Genomic DNA, 25360 nt, shown 5'->3' on the forward strand with positions numbered 1-25360 from the left:
GGGTTCCATACTTGGAGCTGCACAACCCCCTGCTGAGAAGTTGCATTGTCCTGGGCCCCCTTTTCACAACAGGGGAAAAGGTAATTGACAGGCTGATTGTTTGGCCAGGCCCCCCCACTGTTTTAAAATACTGGAAGGCCCCAGTCACACGTTGTCAATAATAGCTGTCCGAGGTGAGGAGTAAAGAAGGGCTGTTCAGGAAACAGTTTGAGCCCTTCAAGTGGACAGGCCTCAGTGACTTCTCCTACACTCTGGCTGCCACAAGCAGCTCATTCAAAAATAACCTTAAAGTAATAAATCAAACTTGTTTCCTGAACCATACAAGGAACAGCTGGTTATTTTTCCTCACTTTTTTTTTTTAAGACAAAAAAAAAAGATAGGGAGGGAGAGAGATTTTAGTACAGGAAATCAAGCATGTCAAAATTTGGCAAAGCAATTTGGATGATTTAGCAGTTAAACATGTCTTTTTTTTTTCTCTGTTATGCTTTCATCAGTCTTTCTTATTTTGACTTTTCCTTTTTTGTATTTTATGCCATCATTTTTTCTTGCTATGAGGAATATCCTTTATCCCTATTGTCCCCCTCTCCACTAAGAGTGAAGGCAGCTCTGTATCTCTTTTCTAGACCATTTCCTGTGTGTTGTTTAATGCACAGGTCAAAAGCCTTGACTGATACAGTTAAATTTTTTTTTCCTCTAGAAGAAAGAGTGAGGGCTTTTATCTATACATACTCTTCCCCCCCACACCCCCACATGACCTATTTTGGAGTCACGAAGATAAAGCTATTAATTATTCATTGGTTTAGAAACCCAAATTCAGTTCATGTGTCTTTTAATCTGAATAGTTCTGTGTTTTAAGATGGGATATTTTGTGTTCCTTTCTATGAACATGTGAGCCTCCTGCCCAACTGTGGTAAAAAAATCTGTCATTCTCACATTGATCTGATCATTCACTTGAAGAAAGCCCAAACAGATAGCAGAGAAATAATCCTCTTCAATGAGGTTTTTCCAAGTCATTATCACTTACACAAACCAAAATAAAACTCAGTGTAATTTAAGATGTTGTTTTATCAAATAATATTACAGAATCTTTTGGATTTTGTTTGTGTGTGTTTTTAAAATTTGAGAGTGGGTGGCACATTAATAGCTAAAAAAAGAGATACATTTTCTTTCCTGAATCCAACAAATATTTTAAAGCTTTGTGGCGAGAAGGGACATAAATCCATTTGACCCAACTGAAATGTAACCTAAAAAGTTAGTAATAACACTAGAGATCAGTTGTCCAGAGAATTTGCCTCCACTGGCATTTAGGGCTTCATTCAATAAATTTTAAAAAAAGATTGTTGCTCTCAAGTTGGCAGTAAATCACCAGTTACAGAGTACAGTTTGGAATACCTCCTCATATGGACAATATAACTATTTTTCTTTTTTAAGTTATTATTAATATTTTTTTCCAGAGAAAGTTTCCATTTATAGTAAAACCAGTTTTAGGACAAGGGCATGTTTATAGGAAACTAACAATGAAATTCCATTTTGCAAAAGATGTGTATAAATGTAGCCACAATTCTCCACTTTTGTTTGCAGTAGGTAAAAATGCCATACTAGGGCAGATAAGTTCATCTTTGTGCTATAAGGGTGTACTAACATCCAGTGTATACATGCTGTGTTTGTCTTGGCATAGATGTCTGCAAATCCAGCAGTGGGTGGGGTTTCTATATCAATGTTTCTTCCAAATATGGTTGGCATTCCTCCTGTACCTGTTGTCGTGTATAATTTGTTCTCTCTGCTTTAATATCCAAATATGCCTTACTTGGCCTGCTTGACAAGGGTTGGAATTTATTTAGAAATTATTATGGAAATACTTAGAATAGTTTAACTGGGATTAGTATCATATATTGAAATATACACATATTGAAGCATACATACTGAAATATACATATATTGAAATATACATATTGAAATGTAAAAATATATTGAAATATACACATGTATTGAAATATACACACATTGGAACATATGCATATTGAAATATACATATCAAAATATACATATATTGAAATATACACATATATTGAAATATACATATGTATACACACATATGAAGCAGCAAGAGAACCAGGAAGATCTAGGTACAAAGAGCTGTCTCTGCTTTATACTGACTGTGTAATTTCCTTCTCAATGCTTTGACTTATAGGTGGCTGAGAAGGTACAAATATGCGACAATAAACAGAAATTGCCTAGCCCGAGAATTCCCTCTACCAGTGAAATCACAGATACAGGCCTTCTCAAATAGATACATGCATATGGTTCACTCTATGGAAGAATTATAATCATATATAAGAATATCTAGCACCACATAAGTCAACTTTTCTCATATAAGTCAATGACTTTTCAACTAGCTGTGAGATAGATGCCCAGGAACAGATTTACTGAAGTGTCTGTCTCGCTCCCCTGCAGCCTTACCAACTTCTTCTTGGCTACTGTGGACTTTGGGCCATGCGGGGTGGGGGTGGGGGTGAAGATAGCAAGTGTATACAGTACATGGAATGTTCAGACTTGCTTTCTTGCCTTCTATTAAGTTGCCAACTTCACAGCTTGCCCCAAGAATGGATTTCCTGTGCTGTCATTTACACTCAGTATCTCACTAAACTCTCTTTTTGTCACTCAGCCTTTGAGACAGAAGGGGGCGAGATAACCAATCTCGACTGCTAGTATTTGTTTAGTGGATAAAGTAAAGGACTTGGAGTCAAGAGCCTGGAGTTCTTATCCTGACTTTGTAGCAGCCTTCCTAAGTGACTTTGAGAAAGTCATTTGACCTCTCTCTTTCTTAGTTCACCCCTACCCCAGTCTATTAAATGGAAATCATCAAACTTCATTTTTATTTTACTTAAAGAATATTTAGATGTGCTTAGAGCTCTCAGGAAGGAAAAAAAATAAAGCTTTCTCCAGGTTATGCAGTCATCCTCATCCTTTTAGAAACTGGACAGGAAGTCATCGGTGGGAGCTTATTGCTTCAAGAAGGGAGTTTCTCTACAATTTAGCAAACAGGACAATGAATTTTCAGATGTCTTGGTTTCTATTTTCTGGGTTTGAGAGGAGATCCTGTGGACATGCGTCCACATTTTTTTATGTGGATACTTTCCCAGAAGATGAACAAAGTCTATGCACACTTCATCTGTGTGTGGAACTTAGAAAAAAAGCAGAGGGAAAGAAACAAGGAGTGTGTGGGTGTGTGGGAGGGTGGTGGTGATGGTGGCATGTTGAGTGAAGGGGATTCTGAGTGACAAGTAAGGTCGGGATGAGGCAGGAAGAAGGACAATAGGGGCAGAAAGAGGGGTGTGCATATTTATTGTGTTCAGGGCTATGCACACACAAACAGGGTTGCATTGGCCTCTGGGGCATGGAACCTTTTATTCAGGGGGCTCACTCTTCAAGGGGGTGGGGTTGGGGGGACAGGCAGGGACATGGGGAATGACTATTTTTTGCAATCTAAGGCCCTTTTTTGGTGAGATATAGAAATTCTACATATCTATATAACCGTCTATTTTTCCTTTTTTTGTCATTTCCACCCTGTGTAGGGATGATTTGCAGCCCCAGAGAGGAGAGGAAGCTAAAAATCAGACTTAAGAACATTTTACAGATGAGGTAAGGGAGACCTCGAAAGGATAAGTGACTTAACTAAGGTCACCCAAGAAATGTTAGAGTTTGGACTAGAACCTGCATGTTGTCACTCACAGGGAATTTATTCTTTTCATGTCTAAATGCTCCTCTATTTCCCTTTTCGGTCTCAGATCAATATCTACCCTTAGATCTTCTTGAATATAAACTTTCATGCATTTTCTTCTAGAGGCTTTTTGATTTCCGACTGCTTTGAGTTCTTTATGCAGTTATGATATTATGTGTCAGGGAATCTCATGGATTTATGTTCCTGAGTATTTCAGATGGAGCAATGTGTATGTTCACATTGCTTGAGGATGTCATTTTGGTTCTGGAGGATAGGCTGGAGACCCTGGAGATTTCCTCTTTGCTCTGGATTTCTGTGGGCATTGTTTAAATAAAAACAATTAAATTACCAACTTAATACATAGAGTAGAATATAGGGAAATTAGCTATTGCTGAATTATTAAAGATTAAAAAATATTAAAGGATTTGAACTATTTAAGCAGCCTTTTAAATAAACAAACAAAAAAGGCCCTTTTGTTTTCAGAGACCACAGAACACAGTGCTTTGTGCTCCCTCTGCTGGTTTTCCTGAAGCAATTAGGAAATAAACTCCCTTAGACCTGAGAGAAGAAGCATAATTAAGTAGTTATTATTTGTAGTTCAGATAGTTTGTGTTTATTTTCTCACTGACCAACTGAAATCATCAATTTTGTTTGTTTATGAAAATTCATTCCCCCCTCCCAAGGGTACTGATTAAGACAATATGGCTATCTTCAGTGGGAAAGGCAGTGTGTGCAGGGGATGGAACACTGCATTTGGAACCCAAAGACCTAGGCTCTGCCCTATCTTCATCACTCTCTGTGTGTCATTGGGCAATTTACCTAACCTCGCTAAGCCTCAGTTTCCTTATTTACAAAATGAGGGGGCTAGGTTTAGATCAGTGGATCTAACCTGCAGTCTGTACATTTGTTTTTTAATTTTATAACAATTTTGATATAATTCATTTCCTCCATAATCTTATGTATTTTATTTTGTGTGTTTAAAAATATCATTCGGAGGAGTCCATAGACTTTACCCAACCACCAAAGAGTTCCATGACACCAAAAGGTGAAGCGGTCTAGTCAAGATGGACTTGAACTCTATGATCATATGAGGTTGGCATATATAAACACACACTCTTGTTCTTAAAAGTATTATTTTTCTTTTTTTTCTCCTACCATAGATTGTGAGAGTGAGTGGCTAGTTTTGGTGTCAGTTTGTTCTCAGTAAAAGTTCTCATCAACAACTGGTGCTCTCAGTGTCAAACTCATGCATGCATACCGAGAATCCAGAAGAAACCAAGCAGGTCTTCTCCTGCATTTCAGTGAGAATTCTATTTTATATCATTTTAATGCATCATTTAACATTTTCCGCACTCTGTCTCGTGGTTTGTACAGCAAGAGACATGGGAGTTGCCCTGTGAACTTGATTAACCTCAATATCCAGGAGGGCCTGCTCCATGCAATTTGGTTATTTAGGCAAATGCTTGGAAAAAACCAATCCCCAAAGCTGCATGTGATCATTTTTTTTGTGTGGCCAAGAGAATAACAGACAACCTTCTTGGCGTTCATACCCACCCCATCTGCCATTCAAAGTTGTGTCATCCTGGATTCCAAAGAGTCAAGACTGGCTGGGAAACAGCCCACTCGCCTCATGCTCTGGGCCCTCCATACTATGTATAGTCCGGAGGGAAAGTCAAAATGGCACCATTTACCTCCTAGAGTGCTTGTGTGAAAGATACCTGATAAATTTTGAAATAATGTTGACTTTTAGAGTCTTTTAATGCAGGGTTAGCCCTAGGCAAAACTGGGAAGTAGGGAAGTTTGTCTTGGTTAAATTCTCACCTTCCCTTTTAGGGTGGGGGAGGTCTTTCTCTCACTTCATCCTTTCTTCCTCCCTTTCTTTTCTTCCGATATTTCTTCTTCCTTCCCTTCTCTTTACTCTCTTTGTGAACCATTCCCCTTTCTGGTGTTAGCAGTTAAGGTTTAAGGTGTAACTACATTCAGAGTTTTTTGCATTAAAATTTTTATTCTGATATTTTTTCTTTTTAAAATTGAATTTGGACACCAAATAAAACAGGAATTTCAATATACAAATTAGAACAGAAAGGGGATTGTATATGCAATCACTAATATGTTACCTATAATTTGCTTTCTTTTTAAAATACATAATAAATTCAACATCTTTTCACAGCTGTCCTGCTTGCTCATGTTTCCTTCTGATCCATTCCATATATTTCAAAAGTCCTTTGTCGTTTTAATCTGTTTAAAACTGTTTTCTATATTATACATGTATATAATGTATTGCTATATATAATCATTTAAAATGGTTTAATATAACATATTACTATATATTGTTTAAAACTGTTTAAGATGATATATAAATATATCACTATATACCTTATCATTTAAAACTTTACTATTATATTATTATATAATAATTATATATTATACTACTACATGTAATCATTTAAAACTCTTTACTATATTAAAGAAAGGTGCATTTATTCTTTTTTAAAAAAATTTATTTAATTTGGAATATTTTTCCATGGTTACATGATTTATATTCTTTTCTACCCCTCCCATACCCCCTCCAATGAGCAATTCCACTAGGTTTTACAAGTATCATTGATCAAGACCTATTTCCAATATTATTGCTATTTGTACTAGGGTGATCATTTAGAGTCTATATCCCCAGTCATATCCCCATCAAACCAAAAATATGCAAAATATAAAGCACATTAGATTTCTTTACTTACTAAGTAATACTATGTTACTTACTAAGAATAAATTAAAACTTTAAGAAGCTTAATAAACTTAATTTTAAAATATTGGTAAATAATTTATATATTCCCCATAATTATTACTACAATATAGATATTATTTTATTTTTTTAATTTTTAAAAATTAAATTCCATGGTTACATAATTCATGATTCTCCTCCCCCTTTAGTCCCTCCTCCCAGAACTGACAAGCAGTTCCACTGAGTTATACATGTATCATTGTTCAAAACCTATTTCCATGTTATTCATATTTGCAGTTGGATGATCTTTTAACATCAAAACCCCAATCATATCCCCATCAAACTATGTGATCGATCATGTTTTTCTTCTGCATTTCTGCTCCCACAGTTCTTTCTCTGGGTATGGACAGCATTCTTTCTCATAGTTCCTTTGGATTGCCCTGGATCATTACATGGCTGCTGGCAGAGCAGTCTATTACATTCAATTGTGCCATAATGTATTAGTCTCTGTGTATACTGTTCTCCTGGTTCTCTTCCTTTTGCTCTGCATCAATTCCTTGAGGTTGTTCCAGTTCACATGGAATTCCTCCAGTTCATCACTCCTTTTAGCACAATAGTATTCCATCACCAACAGATACCACAATTTATTCAGCCATTCCCCAATCAATGGATACCCCCCTCATTTTCCAATTTTTTTTGCCACCACAAAGAGCACAGCTATAAATATTTTTGTACATATATTTTTCCTTATTATCTCTTTGAGGTACAAATCCAGCAGTGGTATGACTGGATCAAAGGGTAGGCATTCTTTTAAAGCCTTTTGTGCATAATTACAAATTGCCCTGCAGAATGGTTGGACCAATTCACAACTCCACCGGCAGTATATTAGTGTCTCAATTTTGCCACATCTCCTCCAACATTTATCAATTTCCTTTGCTGCCATATTGGCCAATTTGCTAGGTGTGAGGTAGTTCTACAGAGTTGTTTTGATTAAGGTACTTTTATTCTTGTTGGGAATTTCATTTGTTTGTTTTTTTGGAAAGCTTTGGTTATTTGGGATTTCCATCTTAATATAGGACTCTCTTTAAGATATGACAAGCCTTCAAGGAATTGATGGTTGAATTTTAGGTTGCAAGATAGATAGTATGAAAGATAGTGAGGTGTGGGAACTTGCCCAGTGTTGAAGAAGTTATGTGTGGCAGCAGTGTAGGTGGCAATCTCAACTTGGGGACTTTGACTAGTCAGAGGAAAGTCATCATTCCTTTGAGCCTTACTTTTCTAATCTATAAAAATGGGAGAAATGTTACCTTTAGTGCCTACCATACAGGATTGTTATGGGGCTCAAATTAAATTTTTTTTCAAGTCAAAATCCAGTAAAAATATTTTATACTATTTTGTAAACTATCAAGGAGCTTATATACATCCAAGTTATTACCATGTACCCAGGCAGCTGGCTATTCCTCCCCCTACTAAGTCTGGCCCTGCTTCAAGGATTACTTAAGAGATTGCCCATGCTGACCTCTTTCTTCTCTGAGGGCCAACATATTTTATGGTTAGTTCTATATAGTTTAGCACCTAATCAAGCTTTCCTAGCTCAATCTTTCTGGAAGGCAGAGCCGTTTTCCTATATTTCTTAATATAGCACAAAGTACTTAATTCAATATGAGGCCCACCCTAGTGACTCAATTCTTGTTGACTAGTGTTGCCTTACCTTTATGCTATCTGAAGATGACCATATCAACCAGAATGTTCTTGTTTAGAATTAAACTTTAAAAGTTTAATTTTGTAGTTAAATGTAATGAGTTTTCCATGAAAGGGCACATTTTCTAAAAAATTTCCATTTATAGAGCTTAAATGGATCTATTTAAAATGACTAAATGCCAGAGAAATACTAATTCCACATATGTAGCAGAATAAGAAAAAAGATTTTCCTTGAAACTGTGAATCTCCATTTCATATTATTTGCTTTAAAATATAATAATAATGCATATTATTTCCACAAATATCCTGTTTGTGCTTCCTTCTGACTTTCCTTTTTTTCTCTTTAGTGTGTTTTAAATAATGTTTAAATGATACTCTTATTTTTGGCATCACTATTGCTAACCCTTTCCTCCACCTCAACCTAGGTGGATAACTGGACTTGTAATCAGTAAAAGTGAGTTAATCAACTTAAGTTAACTCCTCTAATAGATCATAGGTTACTTCAGGTGTGTGTGTGTGTAGATTTATTCATCTGATTCCCCATCACAGGACACCTGAGAGAGTAAATACTTCATAAATGTTTGAATTAAATCACAATGAACAGGGAATCTCCAGTTTTTGTCTTTTCAATCCCTCCCTGTTATTTAATCAGTAAGTTCAAATTCTGCCTCAAATTCTTATTATCTATTTAACCCTCAGCAAGTTACTTAACTCCAGTCTTCATCTGTAAAATGTGAGTAGTAACAGTATATACTTTATAGGCTTGTGAGGATGAAAAGAAATAATACATCTAAAGTGCTATGCAAGTATTAAATGTATTATGAATTTTGACCATTTAAAAATTATTATTTATTACAAAACATTTATTTACTTATTTATTACAAAAACATTTTTAAAAAGGTAATTTTTGTGGGGAAGCATTAGCATCCAGGGAATCAGGAAAAGCCTAATGTAGAAGAATAGAACTGAGTTTTGATGGACACTAAAGATCCTTAAGGGACAGAGCTAATGAGGGAGTGCATTCTAAGAATGGGAATTTAATCTGTGCAAAGTCCTGGAGATAGGAGATCCAATGCCATGTGTGAGGGACATTTTGAAGGCCAATTTGACTGTATTATAGGGAATGTGAAGTCAATAATGTATATAAGAATGGAATGGTGGCTTAAATTATAACAAATTTCATCTGGAAGATCAAAAGATCAAGAATATCAAGGGAAATAATGAAAAAGAATGTGAAGGATGGAGGCTCCACAGTACCAGATCTTAAACTGTACTATAAAGCAGTGATCATCAAAACAAATTGGTAATGGCTAAGAGACAGAAGGGTGGATCAGTGGAATAGCCTAGGGGTAAATGACCTCAGCAAGCTAGTGGTCGATAAATCCAAAGATTCTAGCTTTTGGGATAAAAACTCACTCTTTGACAAAAATTGCTAGGAAAATTGGAAAACAGTATGGAAAAAATCAGGTTTAGATAGCCATCTTAGACAATGATGAGACATCCTGTCAAAATCTATGGGATGCAGCCAAAGCAGTACTCAGGGGGAAATTTACATTCTTGAATGCATATATCAACAATTTAGGGAGGACAGAGGTCAATGGATTGGGCATGTAAATTAAAAAACTAGAAAGTGAACAAATTAAAAATCACCAGATGAAAATTAAATTAGAGATCCTAAAAATTAAAGGAGAAATTAATAAAATCAAAAGTGAAAGAACTATTGAATTAATAAATAAGATTAGAAGCTGGTGCTTTGAAAAAACAAATAAAATAGACAAAAATAAAAAAATGAAAGATCAACATCTTACACCCTATATCAAGATAAATTCAAAATGGGTAAATGACTTAAATATAAAGAGTGAAATCATAAATAAATTCGGTGAACATAAAATTGTATACCTGTCAGATCTGTGGGAAAGGAAGGTATTTAAGACTGAGCAAGAGATAGAGAACATTGAAAAATGTAAAACGAATGCCTTTGATTATATAAAATTAAAAAGTTTTTTGTACAAACAAAACCAATGCAACCAAAATTAGAAGGAAAGCAAGAAACTGGGAGAACATTTTTATAGAATTAGGTTTTGAAGAATTTTTAGATACTGATAAAAGGAGACTTATCTTAGATTTTTTGATTTAGAGTTAATCATTCTGTTTTGGAGCCCTGTTCAGACTAATGACCAAGTTCTCTGAGTAGTAAATAAATAAATAGTAAATAATAATAATAAATAATAGGAAATAGTAAATAAGTACAAGGAAAACAACAAGAGACATTTTAATGGTGTTGCTGACTGCCTGCTACTTACAGCATAAACTCCCATGCCTAGCATTGTAGGACCTCTCCAATCTGATCACAGGTTGCCCTTTCAGTCTTTGCCAATACTATTACACATTTTAAATGTTACTCTTTGTTCCTGGAATGTCCAATTTGCCCTAATTTTATTTTAGAGGTAGCAGGGTAGAGTGGATAGGGTACTTGACTTGGAGACAGGAAGACTTTAAATATTGCTTCTTATACTTATCATCATACTTATCAGTGTGATGTTGAGTAGATAATTTGATATCTCTATGCCTCAGTTTCCTTTAATAAAATGAGGGAATTGGTCCTTTTTAGCCCTGAATTTGTGATCCTGTAATTCCCATTATTCAAAGGTTAATTAAATACCATTTTCTCAATCCAATAATCTTTGATTTACTGTAACAGTTATTTTGCTTTTGTTCTCTATGGAACTGTTCAGGATTCCCTCTCAATCCAATGCATCCTCTCACTTCATTGAATTCTCACAATTCCTCCCCCTCAAAATTTGCTTTTGAGATATCTCTTTTGCCCAGTATCAGCATTATGTTTGTACTTGTTTTAATGCTTCTAATAGATCCTGGGCTACTTGAGATGAGGGATTGCAATTTATTCATCTTTAATTCCCCTTTACAGTGCATCAGAGATAGTAAATACTTAACAAATATATGAATTGAATTGCAATGATCAGCGAATCACTAGCTTTTGTTTTCTCATTCCCCTGGTATTTAAGCAGCAGTTGATGAGGCACAGTTTGGCTTTCTCAATAGAATCATAGATAGAGAACTGGAAGGCACCTTTGTGATCATCTAGTCTGGGGGGGGGGTGTCTTCATTTTTTCATGTCATGGGCCCCTTTGGCAGTCTGGTGAAATCTGTGAACCTCTTCTCAGAACAATGATTTCAAATGTATGAAATAGTATACATAACATGATAGTTATCAAAATAATAACTCTCTCTCTCCATAAAATTTGGCTACCATTTTAAGAAGCCCTCTCTAGTCCAATTTCTTCCTTTTATAGATGGAGATACTTTGGAACAGACATGGCAAATAGCCTGCTCAAAGGACATTTGTGAAGTAAGCAAAATTAATTCATACTTGTCTTCAGAGCCACACATTTTTCACCTGCACTACATGTTCCCTTTCTATAGGATGTGGCCATTGTGGAACTGAAGTTAATTAATCTAGTCTCCAGACTGCTAGGGATTAAATGTTTATGCTCAACAATATTCATATATATATATTTATTTATTTCTTAAAAGGTGAAATGACTTTGAAACTTCAACCAAGAAAGTGAAGATAGATATTTAAAATGGAAACCAATATGCTTGCACTACGGTTAACATTTCATAATGCACATGCTTGGGGAATATGCTGTGGAAACCAAATTATTCTTTATGTGCATGGGGTATATGTGGAGGCTGTTTTCCTTGTCATGTACACATGCTCAACCTTCCTCATGAAAGCTAGTGTATGGTTACCATGGTAGCTTTCGATTATTTTATCAAGAGGTAATAGTCACTTTCTAGTGATTTCAGAGAGGGAATAGTTAACACCAGATTAAAATACAGTAATGAATGCTATTCATTAGAGTTCAGGAGTGCCCTGAGCATCTCATTAGTTTCATTATGACCCTTAACTTTTTTTTCTTCATTTTAAATATTATTTTATTTGGTCATTTTCATACATTATTCATTGGACACAGATCATTTTCTTTTCCAACCCCCCCACCCCCACCCCACCCCTTCCCTAGCTGATGTGTGATTCGTCTGGGCATCACATGTGTCCTTGCTCTGAACCCATTTCCTTGTTGTTGGTATTTGCATTAGGGTGCTCATTTAGCGTCTCTCCTCGATCATGTCCCCTCAAACTCTGTAGTCAAGCAATTGCTTTTCCTCAGTGTTTTTACTCCCTCAGTTTGTCCTCTGCTTGAGGATAGTTTTTTTTTTTTCTTGTAGATCTCTGCAGGTTGTTCAGGGACATTGTAAAGCCATTACTGGAGAAGTCCATTACGTTCTCTTGTACCACAATGTGTCAGTCTCTGTGTACAATGTTTTCCTGGTTCTGCTCCTCTCACTCTGCATCACTTCCCGGAGGTTGTTCCAGTCTTCATGGAATTCCTCCACTTTATCATTCCTTTTGGCACAATAGTATTCCATCACCAACATATACCACAATTTGTTCAGCCATTCCCCAATTGAAGGGCATCCCCTCATTTTCCAATTTTTGGCTACCACAAAGAGTGCAGCTATGAATATTTTTGTACAAGTCTTTTTCCTTATTATCTCTTTGGGGTACAAACCCAGCAGTGCTATGGCTGGATCAAAGGGCAGACAGTCTTTTAGCGCCCTTTGGGCATAGTTCCAAATTGCCCTCCAGAATGGTTGGATCAGTTCACAACTCCACCAGCAATGAATTAATGTCCCTACTTTGCCACATCCCCTCCAGCATTCATTACTCTCCATAGCTGTCATGTTAGCCAATATGCTGGGTGTGAGGTGATACCTCAGAGTTGTTTTGATTTGCATCTCTCTGATTATAAGAGATCTAGAACACTTTTTCATGTGCTTATTAATAGTTTTGATTTCTTTAACTGAAAATTGCCTATTCATGTCCCTTGCCCATTTTTCAATTGGAGAATGGCTTGATTTTTTGTACAACTGGTTTAGCTCTTTATAGATTTGAGTAATTAGACCTTTGTCAGAGGTTTTTGTTATGAAGATTGTTTCCCAATTTGTTGCTTTCCTTCTAATTTTAGTTACATTGGTTTTGTTTGTACAAAAACATTTTAATTTGATGTAGTCAAAATTATTTATTTTGCATTTTGTGACTCTTTCTAAGTCTTGCTTGGTTTTAAAATCTTTCCCTTCCCAAAGGTCTGACATGTATACTATTCTGTGTTCACCTAATTTACTTATAGTTTCCTTCTTTATATTCAAGTCATTCCCCCATTCTGAGTTTATCTTGGTGTAGGGTGTGAGGTGTTGATCCAAACCTAATCTCTCCCACCCAGCAGTTTTTATCAAATAGTGGATTTTTGTCCCCAAAGCTGGGGTCTTTGGGTTTGTCATAGACTGTCTTGCTGAGGTCATTTACCCCAAGTCTATTCCACTGATCCTCCTTTCTGTCTCTTAGCCAGTACCAAATTGTTTTGATGACTGCTACTTTGTAATATATACCTTTTTTTTAAAGATAATACAATATTTTATGTAAATAATAATTTTAAGAATAGGCAAACAGTTTTCTCTAATATTATTTGGTATATGATAACTTTTGTTGCCAGGTTACTTGATAAATATGTAAAAACAATGATTCCTCATTCTTTAAGAGAGGTTTATTTGTTTAAAAAAAAAAAGGGTTCTTGGCCACCCACTTGGAAGGTATTATTTAGTAATGAGAAGAGATCAAGAGTTAATAACTCTCTGTTTTCTTGTCTGGGATATACCCCTGTGAGACTTTGAATATTCTGTGCCATCACTTGCATTTGGATTTATTATGTAGTGAAAATAATGATACTCACTTGTATACTTCCTTCTCCTTTCTTTCCTTTTATGCAATGGAATGAGCACTATATTGGGAGCCAGATGTGGGTCTGAATCTCGACCCTGATAATTTTTTCCAATCATTTAACTTTTTGGGACCTCAGTTCCTTTATCTTCAAGATGATGAGAGGATTGTGGTAGCATGAAGCCATGGGAAGATGCTGGCTTTGGAATGAGAAGACGTGCTCCAACTTTGGTTCTGTTTTTATTACCACTGGGACCTTCATCTGATCAGATTACCCAGTCTTTCTGGTCCTCAGCTCTTCATCTGCTGCTTAAAGAGGTTGGATTAGATGGTCCCAGCTTTAAGTCTATGATCTTTTATGCTCATGGTTCTTTATATATGGAATGCCCTCCCATCTTTTCTTTTCCTTTTAAATTTCTACCTTTCCTTTACTCTAATGTCACTCTTACTCTAATGTCACTTTTAGCTCTCTCTACTTTTGCCCTCACCCCAACTTCTTCCTTAGCCCTCCTGGAACTTTATTTTCCACTAATGTATTATTGTTTGTCATAGTCACTTTCTCATGTGCTTTAACCTTAACTAGATTGTAAGATCCACCAAGGCAAGTTTTAGGTATTCTCTAAACTTTGTTCTCTTTCAGTTAATTGACATCTATTAAATACTTATGTGCCAAACACTGTATTAAGGGCTGGAGATATGGAGAATGGCAAAAACACAACCTCTGCCCTTAAAGACCTCACATTCTAATGGGAATATTATGTGCCCAAACAAAAATGCACATTTAAGATTATGTCTAGCATATACCTGGGGACTGAGTCAGTACAAAACTTAGAATGAAAGCATGGTGCGTGTACTAGGAGGCTGGCCAGGAAGCCCTGTCTTTGCAAGGATGTGTGGAAGGATTCACAGAGGCAATTCTCAAGTGGAATTTGGAGCCTACAGAGACATTCTGCAACTGCTTCCTGTTTGCTAACCATGTGGTAAACAGGAGCCCCTTTGATGAACTTCGTAGCAGGAATTGGGGGTTCATTCAAAAGTCATTTGTCATCTAGAATGAGTGCCTTCTTTTAGTGTGTCTCCTTTCCTCCTGCTGACATTCTGATGAGAGAAGAAAGATAATATAGTAAGTGCTTGGGCCCTTCCCATCTGATGCCAACATGTGGTCTACAAACATGCTTGTTTCTTTGCTTTAATGTTTGCTTTTTCATTTGAATGGAAAGAGACTGGAAGCCACAAACTTAGGAGCGTTGAGAGGTCAGGAGAGCCAGTCTCCAAGGGAATTCAGAAACATAATCCACTCTAGGTCTTGTGCCAAGGCAGTCTAGCTTGGAGGCCCAACCCAGTGGAAGCCGAAACCAGGACTCATCCAACAGTGAATGTTTCCTTTGGATCTGAATTGGATGAGACAGGGGTCTCTAGAGACTGTGTTAAGTCTGAGCCCATTCTCCTGTTGAGGGGTCATGGTATAAGGAAGAGTGTGCCCCCAAGTGTAATGGGAAAGAAGATCTGCATTTCTGTTCTTTCTATGTGTTGGAAGTAAATATCCCTTTGTAATTGTAATTAATTGATGTTCAATGATTAAATGGAACTAATGTTTAGTAGAGAACAAAACTGGAATGGGTGCTGGAGCTAATAATAATAATAATAATAATAATAATAATAATAGAGATAGATATTTCAGTCCTTAAAAGATTCTTCTAAAATTTTGAGGGAGAAAAGTCACTTTTTTCACCCTGAAAGAGTGAGGTTGGAATACTTGCATCAAGTGAAAATGTGAAAGGAAAGTACTATCAATGTGGAGATAGTAGAAGGAGACTGGGCCAGGCCTTCTCTAGTAGCTCATATTTAAGCTGAAAATAAAAAAAAGTCAAGGAAGCTAGAAGCTGGGGGTGAGGAGGGACAGCATTCTGGGCAAAAGGGACATCCAGTGAAGAGTCCCCGATCAGGAGGTGACTTGGTTTTATGTAAAGAAGAGAAGGCCAGTGTTTCTGGAGGCTAAGGTAGGTGGAAGGAAATCAAAAGTATAAAGATCAGAAAGGTAGGAAGGGCCCGGGCTATGAAGCACTTTAAAAGCCCAAAAGAGAATTCTCTTTTGGATGTGGAAATACTCTGGAGCCAATGGAGATTTTTGAGTAGGGGATTACAAGTTTGGACCTTCATTTTAGGAAGAACATTTAGACAGAAGCTGTGGAAGGAACTGAGGAGAGAGACACTTGAGGCAGGGAGCTCACAGTCAGAAGGCTGCTTTGATAGTCTAGGCAGGAGGTCAAGAGGGCCATTACTAGGGCAGTTGTGGTGTGAGTAGAGAGAAGTCAACATAGTTGAGAGCTGTTGTAAAGGTAGAAATGACAAGATTTGGCCATGAACTGGATGGGGGTGGTTGTGAATGCAAGAGAGAAATATTGGATGAGATCAAGGTTGCAAATTTGGGGGACAAAGAGGATGGTGTATAAGTGGAATTTTGAACCCTTGGACTTCATCCCCTAGAAGTCCTTCAGTATTTCTCAGAATTCCTCTCCTCTCTCCACCATGATGCGTGATCACCTTTGTATTTGTTTGCTGTAACTCCTCCCTTGTTCTTCTTTCCAGAATGGCCTGGGTGGTTTAGGTAGTAGCTTTTATTCTAGTTATCATTAATAAAACTTAAAAAATAATAATAGTTGTTGTATATTAATTTTAAAACCCACAATGAGAGTAACAGGAAAGTTTAGAAGAAGATATTTTTGTTTTTTTTAGCCATACTGAATTTTAGAAATGGGACATCCAGTTTAAGACTGGTACTAAAAGGAAAGGCTAAGGATATATAAATACATATATATATGTATATATTCATATATGTGCATGTATGTATATGTATATATGTATATTTAGAATCATCTTTGTAGAGATAATAATAGAACCCAATAAGATCAACAAATATGATAGTATAAAGGAAGAAGAAAGGAGAGTTCTGAACAGTCCCTTGTTAGTGGACATGACTTTAATGATGAAAATCCAGGAAAAGAGAGTGAGAAAGAATGGTAAGACAAGTCAGAGAAGAAACAAGAGAGAGGAGTATAATTAGAATCTAAAGAGGAAAGAGAAATTAATACACATATATACAAATATTCATTTAAAAATTGAATTCCGAATTTCCTCCCTTCCTCCCCTCTCCCATCTCTTGAGAAGGTGAGCAGAGGAATCTTGAGTTTACATGTGAAGTCATACTAAACATATTTCCATATTAGCCATGTTTCAAAATAAAACAGGCAACCCCCTGGCTCCCAGAGGAAAAAAAAAGTATGCTTCAAACTGCACCTAAGAGTTAATCAGCATTTTTCATCACAGATGGCATTTTCCATCCTGGGGTCTTTGGAATTATCTTGGATCATTGTCTTCATCAGAGTAGCTAAGTCTTTCACAACTGATCACTATTATAATATTGCTATTACCATGGTCAGTGTTCTCTTGGTTCTGATCACTTTGCCTCAGTTCGTGTAAGTCTTTACCAGGCTTAGGAAAAAGTATCTTAAGGGAAGAGAGTGATCAATGATTAATCAATGATTAAAGGCTGTAGAGACTCAAGGATGAGGATAGAGAAAAAGCCATTGGGTCTGGTAAAGAAAGGGTCATTAGTAACTTTGGAGAGGGCAGTTTCAGTTGAATGAGGAGGATGGAAACCAGATCTGAGAGAGTTCACAAGTCAGTGAGAAGAGAGGAAGGACAGGAGTTTAGGGGAGTTTAGACAGATTTTGAAAACAAGTTTAGGCTAAAGAAGAGAAGAGACATAAAATGATAGTTGGGGTATGGTTGGATCAAGTGGGAGTTTTGTTATTTTTTAAAGATTGTAGAGATCTGCTCTTGTTTTCAGGAAGCAGAAGAACTGATCAGGATGGAAAGACTGAACTTTAGGGATCAGGATAGACTTCTGACTGAAGGTGGTACTTGAGCTGCATGTAAGGGAAGAGAGGACCCCTGTGAGGTGGCGGTAGGGTGTGTGGAGAGGAAAACAGAATCTAAAACAATCCCTATAACTATTACAGGAGGGGATACATTTCAGGCATGTGGAAAAATGTGGAGATCAGAAATGGGATATTTTATGTGAAAAAAAGAGAAGACCAGTTGGCTTTAGAGTTCATGACATTTGGGGTATACCAAAGAAATCTGTCTATTGGGTGACAATCCGATGGTAGAGCTATAAACTGCATGTGAGCAGCTTTTCTCCTTTCTTACTGGCTCCCACCCTATGCCCCTATAATAATGATATTATTACATTTGCTCTTCAAGTGGTGTAACAATACTTCTTTGCCAGCAGTCATGTAGGTTAGGGGTTAAAGTAGAGAATATAGGAAAAAGGGGGAGAAAATGGGAGGAAGGTGAAATACCTTTTCCCTCCTTCCTATGGAACCTGAAGAAGCAGAATGAGTGTTTCTGGAGTTCTTGCTTATATATTCACTATAGTACTTTGGACTGGAAATAAATTTATTTTAAGATAGAAAATTTAATGGAAAAAACTTTTTTTTAGGAAATACGGAAATGTTTTAGCAAGTTTAGAAAAAGAGTTGTAGCAAAATAAGACCAATATAAAGAGCCATGTTTTCATTGGCATTTCTTATTAATATATTTAACAGTTAAACATTTATTAGGTTTGATTTTTCTTCTCTATTAAAATGGTTTGTTCTTTCATAGTCAGAAGGGGAAAAGAACTTCCCTTTGTTTATCCTGTTCTGAATCCTGCTTTTTGCAGTTTGGGTAAATTGAAGGAATTCTTGGTTTTCAATCAGGGAAACAAAAATTCCTGTTTCTCTTTTCTTCCCCATAAATGTGAAATAAAAGTGGTAATTGAATAGGAAAAGTGATCTTCATCTGTGGCTTTCCTGTTCTTCTCCCCTGCTAGGCACCTCTCCATATTCTCATTTGGAGATGGGTGCCCAGGGCTATGTACCTATCATGGAGCAACACACCTGTGTGTGTGTATGTGTATGGGGAGTGGGGCGGGAGAGAAGGTTTGATGATACCAGAATGTGTTTTTGCAAGTCTGCTCACCCCTACCCCACCAGGACAGGGGAGGGGTTTGGGCTTATTGAATCTGACTTTCAAAATAATACTTTCTTTTCTCTAAATTTTGACATAGGGGACCTGTAGCTATAGTCATCTACAATGTAAAAATTGATTGAAAGTAACAAACAACACCAAAAGTGGAGGAAAATGGTACAGACAAATGTTTTAATATGGGTTCTGACTTTATATATCTACTCTGATATGTGTGAACGCAAGTAAACAAGTACCACTATGCTTTGAGGCACCAGGTAAGAGAGCATAACTTTCAGAATTGATGAACATTTCAGGAAGTGCAATGTAGAGGAGCAGTTAGGTGGTTCAGTAGAGAGCCAGGCCTGGAGTTGGGAGGATATAGGTTCAAATAGTTGGCCTCAGACAATTTCTAGCTATGTGACTCTGGGCTAGTCAATTAATTCCAGTTGTCTAGCCCTTTCCACTTTTTCTGTCTTGTAGTCAATACATAGTATCTATTTTAAGATAGAATGCAAAGACTTTTTTTTTCAAGAAAGAAAAAGAAAATACAAGAGAGAAAGAAAGAGAGGAATAAAGAAAAAGAAAGAATGAAAAAGGAAGGAAGGAAAAGAAAGAAATGAAATGGAGGATAGTCTGAGCTTTTAGAATTTTTAAAGAAAAATGTTGAATGCTTCTGAATGTTAGACATTTTATAAATTTTATTGGACACTAAGCTTATTATGCTGTATTATTATTGTAATATATAGCATATATTATTAGTTATTATATTGCATGAACTTATCAAGTGGCCACTGCTGCCTTTCCCCTGGCTACACAGAGGTTAGTTTCATTCTGACCTATTCCTATATAGGTCCAGAGAATTGTCTGTCCATAAATCAAAGGGTTGCTCAGAGTCCAAGTTATTTTGAGATGCATTATCTAAATGATGGAGTTACTCCCTCTTTTCCAAAGAAGTCCCTTCTGAAGGACCATTGGACATTGTATGCAGCCTTTCAGGATCCTGAAAAATCACAGATGGATTAAACTCTAATGTTAAGAGCCCCTTTAGAAATAAGGGTTTTTGTTTTAATTTTTTTTACTGATTATTTAATGACTGTCTGATAGCAATGATACAAGTAGTATCCTTTATTTGTTTATTTATTTTTGCTAAGAAACTACATAGTTTTGAAAATTTTAATGCCTTTGTCCAAAAAATTCTGAAACATAGTTCTGTACCGATGACAGAAGTATCAGCAATATGACCCCCTCCCCAAACAATATTTGAATTGTCATTTACGCTAACATATCCCTAAGAGGAGCCAACAGAAATGATTGTTTTCTAAGACATTTCTTCTTTTTCTAGTACAAAAATGCTTCTTAAAGTATACTTTTCTGTAGATGTAGCCAATAGAATATATATCCTGAGCTTTTAAATTACATGATAAAACGTCATTATAGTTACTGGACACAGCTATTTGGTGAGGGAGAGAGAGGTCTAACCCTCCAATTTTGCTGTACAGCAGCAAGGGCCCAAGCATATCTATCATATTGTTCATGAGCCATTTTATAAAGCCTTTGTGCAAATAGAAAGACTCAGTTTTTTTGTCCAACTCTACCACATGCATTTTGGCCTCAACATCAATTCCTTATAATAGTTATGTATTTCAGACCCTCTTGGTGAGATCTTTGTGAGAGGGAGGTTAGGAAAGGGCAATTCATGTTCTGTGAATTGATAAAACGTGAAGAAAATCAAGAAAAACAAAGGAGGTATGAAATGAATTGGAGATCCCCATATTTATCTTTTGTACCATATATAAATCTAGTTCAAAGTTTAAAATAATGCATTATAGTCTTTCAGATTTTATCTCCATTTGGTTAGGATATATAAGCTCTTTGAGGAATGAGAATATTTGTGTTTTTTTTCTTTTTATCATCAACATTTAAGCATGGTGCCGGGCACATAGTAAATGATTATTAATTGCTTGTTAATTGATTAAAAGAAATTGTAGACTTGGAGCTTTGAGGCTATCTAGTCCAATCTGCTCCTTTTAGAGATGAAGAAACCAAGAGTTGAATGACTTTACCCAAAGTTAGGCAGCCATCGAATCCATCTTCTCTGATTCCAGACCTAGGGTTCTATTCATGGTTCCATGCTGCCTCCTGGGATCACAAAGGGGGAATGGTTACCCATGCATATAGATTTTTAGAATATGTGTTACCAAAGTGAGAACACCAATACATAGTTAAGAGGCAGCCTGAGGAGTCTAAATTGGAAGGAATGTTCTCTTTCTGTCACCCTTACTCCGCATCTCCTTGTGCCAAAGACTCTTTGTTCTCCAATTCAAAACAGTTGAGGAATGATTCTCAAAGAGAAGTGTGTAGAAAGCTCTTTTCTTGTAGAAAGTTGTCTTTGTATGGTACAGTTTGTGAAATTTTTCTTAAAATATTTTGATAACTATTTCCATATAATTGATTTTCTTTGTAATTTAATGTACATTAATTTTACTCATTTAAAATATTATTCTTAGAAAGGATTCATAAACTTAGCCAGACTGCCAGAGAGATCCTTGACACACAAAAAAGGGTTAAGGGCCTCTGGCTTAAAATGTGGGGTATCTGGCCTTCTAAGTCTCTTTGCTTACTTGATGACTTAATATTGTCTTCTCACCTTACCCTCCTAAAATGCACGTGACACCACGAGAGAAGAAACATATTCCTAGTGTCCGTATTTGGACTCAGGATTTATTTTTTTTTTGAGCAAAGAATTAGAAATTAAGGGAATTCCCTTAAGTTGGGGAATGCCTAAAAATTATATTATACAAATCTGCTTTGGAAAATGATAAAGGGGGATGTCTTAGGGGAAAAAAAACCTGACAAGATCTGTATGAACGGACGCAAAATGAAGTGAGCAGAGCCAGGAGAACACTCTATATGGCAACAACAATATTATAAGATAATCAATTGTGAAAGGCTTAGTAATCTGGACCAATACAGTGATCCACTACAACTCCTCCTAAGGACTCAAGATATAAAATGCTCACTACTTCCAGAGAGGTGATGGACTCAGCATGCAGATTGATGCATATTTTTTTCCTTTTTACATTAATATTGCTTTTATTTTATCTAAAACATGGCTAATGAAGAAGTATGTTTTGCATGACTATATTGTAGAATGAGTATTTTAATTCTTATCTTCTCGATGGGTGGATGGAAGAAATGGAGAGGGAGAAAATCTGAAACTGAAAATAAAAAATAAAATAAAATGATTTATTCTTCCATAGAAAGTTTTGCAGATGATGATACAGCACATTTGACATAGCCCATGTACGTGAGATACAAGGATACAATTAAATGGAATTTTGTGAACATGACTGATAATCTCACCACCATTTATAACATTTTTTCACTGGGAAAATATTCTAAGGTCCCAAATAACTGATTTACAAATGAACTCTTAAGAGTCCAGCTCATTTATAAGATAGTGACTTCCTTCCTGTATTCTGCTTTTGCCTTCTGCTATCTTTGGTTTTATTTTTCTTGGAATATGTTTTGGAAGGAGTGGTACAGGGTGGCTTTTAGTGTATTTCATGTAGGCAAATGTGTGGGTTCTTTTAGCTTGGTGAAGTTGGGAGAAGTAGCAGAAGGAGGGAAGGAACTGGTAAAGGGTGTGGAAGTAATAATATTGTTGCTTGTGGTGGGTAAGGCAAGAGCAAATGGCGGTCAATATGTTTCTGTAAATTTAATGATTAATTAAAAGAACCTTTTGCAAAGCTGTATGTATTTCTCTACATTCGCTTTAATCCATATGCTTTGTGGATTTGCCATTTTGGAAATAACCAGCTAGATCATTTTGAATGTCTTGTTTATCATCATATGCTTCTTACATGGTCAGATCCTTCCCTGAAAATATTTTTGAAGATAATTTTTCTGGGCTGTCAAAATGATTTAGAGTAGAATTACATGAAAAATAAATTAAGGGCAGGGATCAAATGCACAGGCTACCTGGTACTTTTCCATTCTCAAGAGGAAATTTCAGTTTTTTTCCCTAACAGTCCAATCCTTACTCTTATCACCAAAGTACATAGCATGATTGATATTACATTTCAGCTACGTAAACATTGCTTTAATACTTCTCATTACTTTTGCCCAAATAACCCTGAGTAAATGTAGTATCTGGCACAACAGTTTGTAGCTGTGGCATCCTTTCAGAGCCAGTGGCCTTGTTGCACAAGACAGGGCTCTTGGACTTGGCAATGGTACAGGGTTTTTTTTAAGCTTTTCTTTATACATTTCACCTTCATTATCTGCAAAGCTCTATTGCCTAGTAAACTAGAGGCCAGAGGGAACAGCCTTTACTTCCATCTATTTCTGAACCAAATATCTTAATTTCTCTGACAGAATGGAATAAAATAAACACAGTAGCACCAAACAGAATTGACTCAAGTCTTTCCCCTAAATGAAGAGAAGAAACTTTAAAAAGTATGCGTTAGCAACCGTATCTTCATGTCTTCCAAATCCTTTGACACTGCGGAAGGAGAAATTTTCTCAAGCTCTCAAAGTCACATTTGGTGTCTTATCCAATTAAGGTAGTCTGTTTACACTCATTTGACTAGGTCAGGCAGATCTTCAAGGAAGTGTAGTTTTCTGTGTTATCCAAGATGAAGCCAAAGTACACAATTTGTTTTGTTATAGTGGAAAAGCAAATGATGAGCTGGTTTGTACACAATCTTTGTTAGGCTGTGTGACTTTCAAATAACCTTTATTTAAATTATCCAAGTAAAAAAAAAGGTAATATTGTCTAGCTTATGGTGAGAGAGCATTTTAAAGGGAAAAAGCACTTGTTTTGCAATAATGCCATACAATAATTATTATGACCCCTGTTTTACACTATTTAGCAGCTTATCTTGGTCATATAAACTAGTAAATGTGAGAGCTAAGATGTAAATCTAGGTCTCGACTCTTTTCTTTCTATTACATGTTATATTTAATGTAGTTATGGTGCCACCTTAAAGGTAGGCCCAATTAGGCTGTTCATTGGTTCAAGAAATGGAAGGGTCTAGTTTCTTTTTTCCAATCAATCAATCAACCAATGATTATTTATTAAACATTTCCTTTGTGCTCCCAGCGGACAACTAGATAGACTGCCAAGCTTCGAGTCAGGAAGATGAATCTTTCTGAGTTTAAATTTAGCTTCAGACTTTTATTAACTATGTGACCTTGTCCAAGTCACTTAAACCTGTGTGCCTTAGTTTACTCATCTGTAAAAGTGATCTGGAGAAGGAAATGGCAAACTACTCCAATATCCTTGCAAAGAAAATCCCAAATGGAGTCATGATGAGTCAGATATGACTGTAAAAGGACTGAACAACAATAACAACTGTATGTGAAGAACTGTGCTAGACCCTAGGGATATAAGTACAAAGAATTAAACAATCCCTACTCACAAGGAGCTTATACTCTAATGGAGAAGACAACAAGTATGAATACCATCAGTAGGAAGAAAATAAATGTATATAAATATTATATAAAATATAAAAAGTATATATAAAATAGACAGATATAAGGTAGTTTGGTAGGGAGGACATCAACAGTTGGAGGAATCAGGAAAGGCTTCATGTAGAAGATGATACCCGAGGTTCATCTTAACAGGAAGGAAGGAATGGAAAGAAGTAAGGAAGGAAGAAAGGAAAGAAAGAAGGAAAGATGGAGGGAAAGAAGGAAGGAAGGAAGGAGTGGAAAGAAGGAAGGAAGGGAAGAAAGAAGGAAGGATGGAGGAAAGGAAGGAAGGAAGAAAAGAAGGAAGGAAAGAAGGAAGGAAAGAAGGAAGGAAGGAAGGAAGGAAGGAAGGAAGGAAGGAAGGAAGGAAGGAAAGAAGGAAGGAAGGAAGGATGCTATGGTGTTGACTGATGGAGGAACTCTGTTTTATTGGTGTTAATTGTCAAGCCAAAATGAGCCTAGGTGGCAGAGAATGGATGCATGTAGTGTTGCATCTAAGGCTCAGATTTGCTCTGAGTACAGAATAATCTTGGGGGGGGGGAAGTTTCCCACCAACTCCTCCAAGTTGATCTTGGCTTGTAGCCTTTCCAAGTAAATGAGTTGACCATCAGTGGAGAAGCTGATCTTGAACTTCCTCCTCCTTGAAGGCATCTGACAACATCAAGAAAAATATCATGCTGCAGAGTATGGGAGTAATCACAGAACCGTGCTTCATTCTGTTGGTGCCTGGGAAAGCACAAGAGCATCCTCCTCCATTGAATGCATTGCTACCATTATGAAACTGTCCTACTGCTAACTTATAAATCTTGTCATGAAACCAGCAAAGAAGTTTTAAAATCCCCAAATTTAATTGCCCTTTATATGCATTTTAGTGTAAATAAAATAAGGTTTTATTAAATATCTAAATTATTAAATTATTTTTCCACATTGA

The 25360-nt window shown here is 36.3% G+C and overlaps 1 long non-coding RNA gene across 1 annotated transcript in view; it reads left to right on the plus strand.

Moving 5' to 3' along the window:
- Positions 1 to 25360, plus strand: part of LOC103104088 (uncharacterized) — a 90638-nt gene that overhangs the window by 20364 nt on the left and 44914 nt on the right. Inside the window, exon 2 of the long non-coding RNA XR_471548.3 lies at positions 3576 to 3642. This is a non-coding gene — a long non-coding RNA (uncharacterized LOC103104088). The remainder of the gene's footprint in view (positions 1 to 3575; positions 3643 to 25360) is intronic.

This window comes from Monodelphis domestica, chromosome 8, assembly GCF_027887165.1.
Source record: "Monodelphis domestica isolate mMonDom1 chromosome 8, mMonDom1.pri, whole genome shotgun sequence".
In the NCBI taxonomy this organism is placed as follows: Eukaryota; Metazoa; Chordata; class Mammalia; order Didelphimorphia; family Didelphidae; genus Monodelphis; species Monodelphis domestica.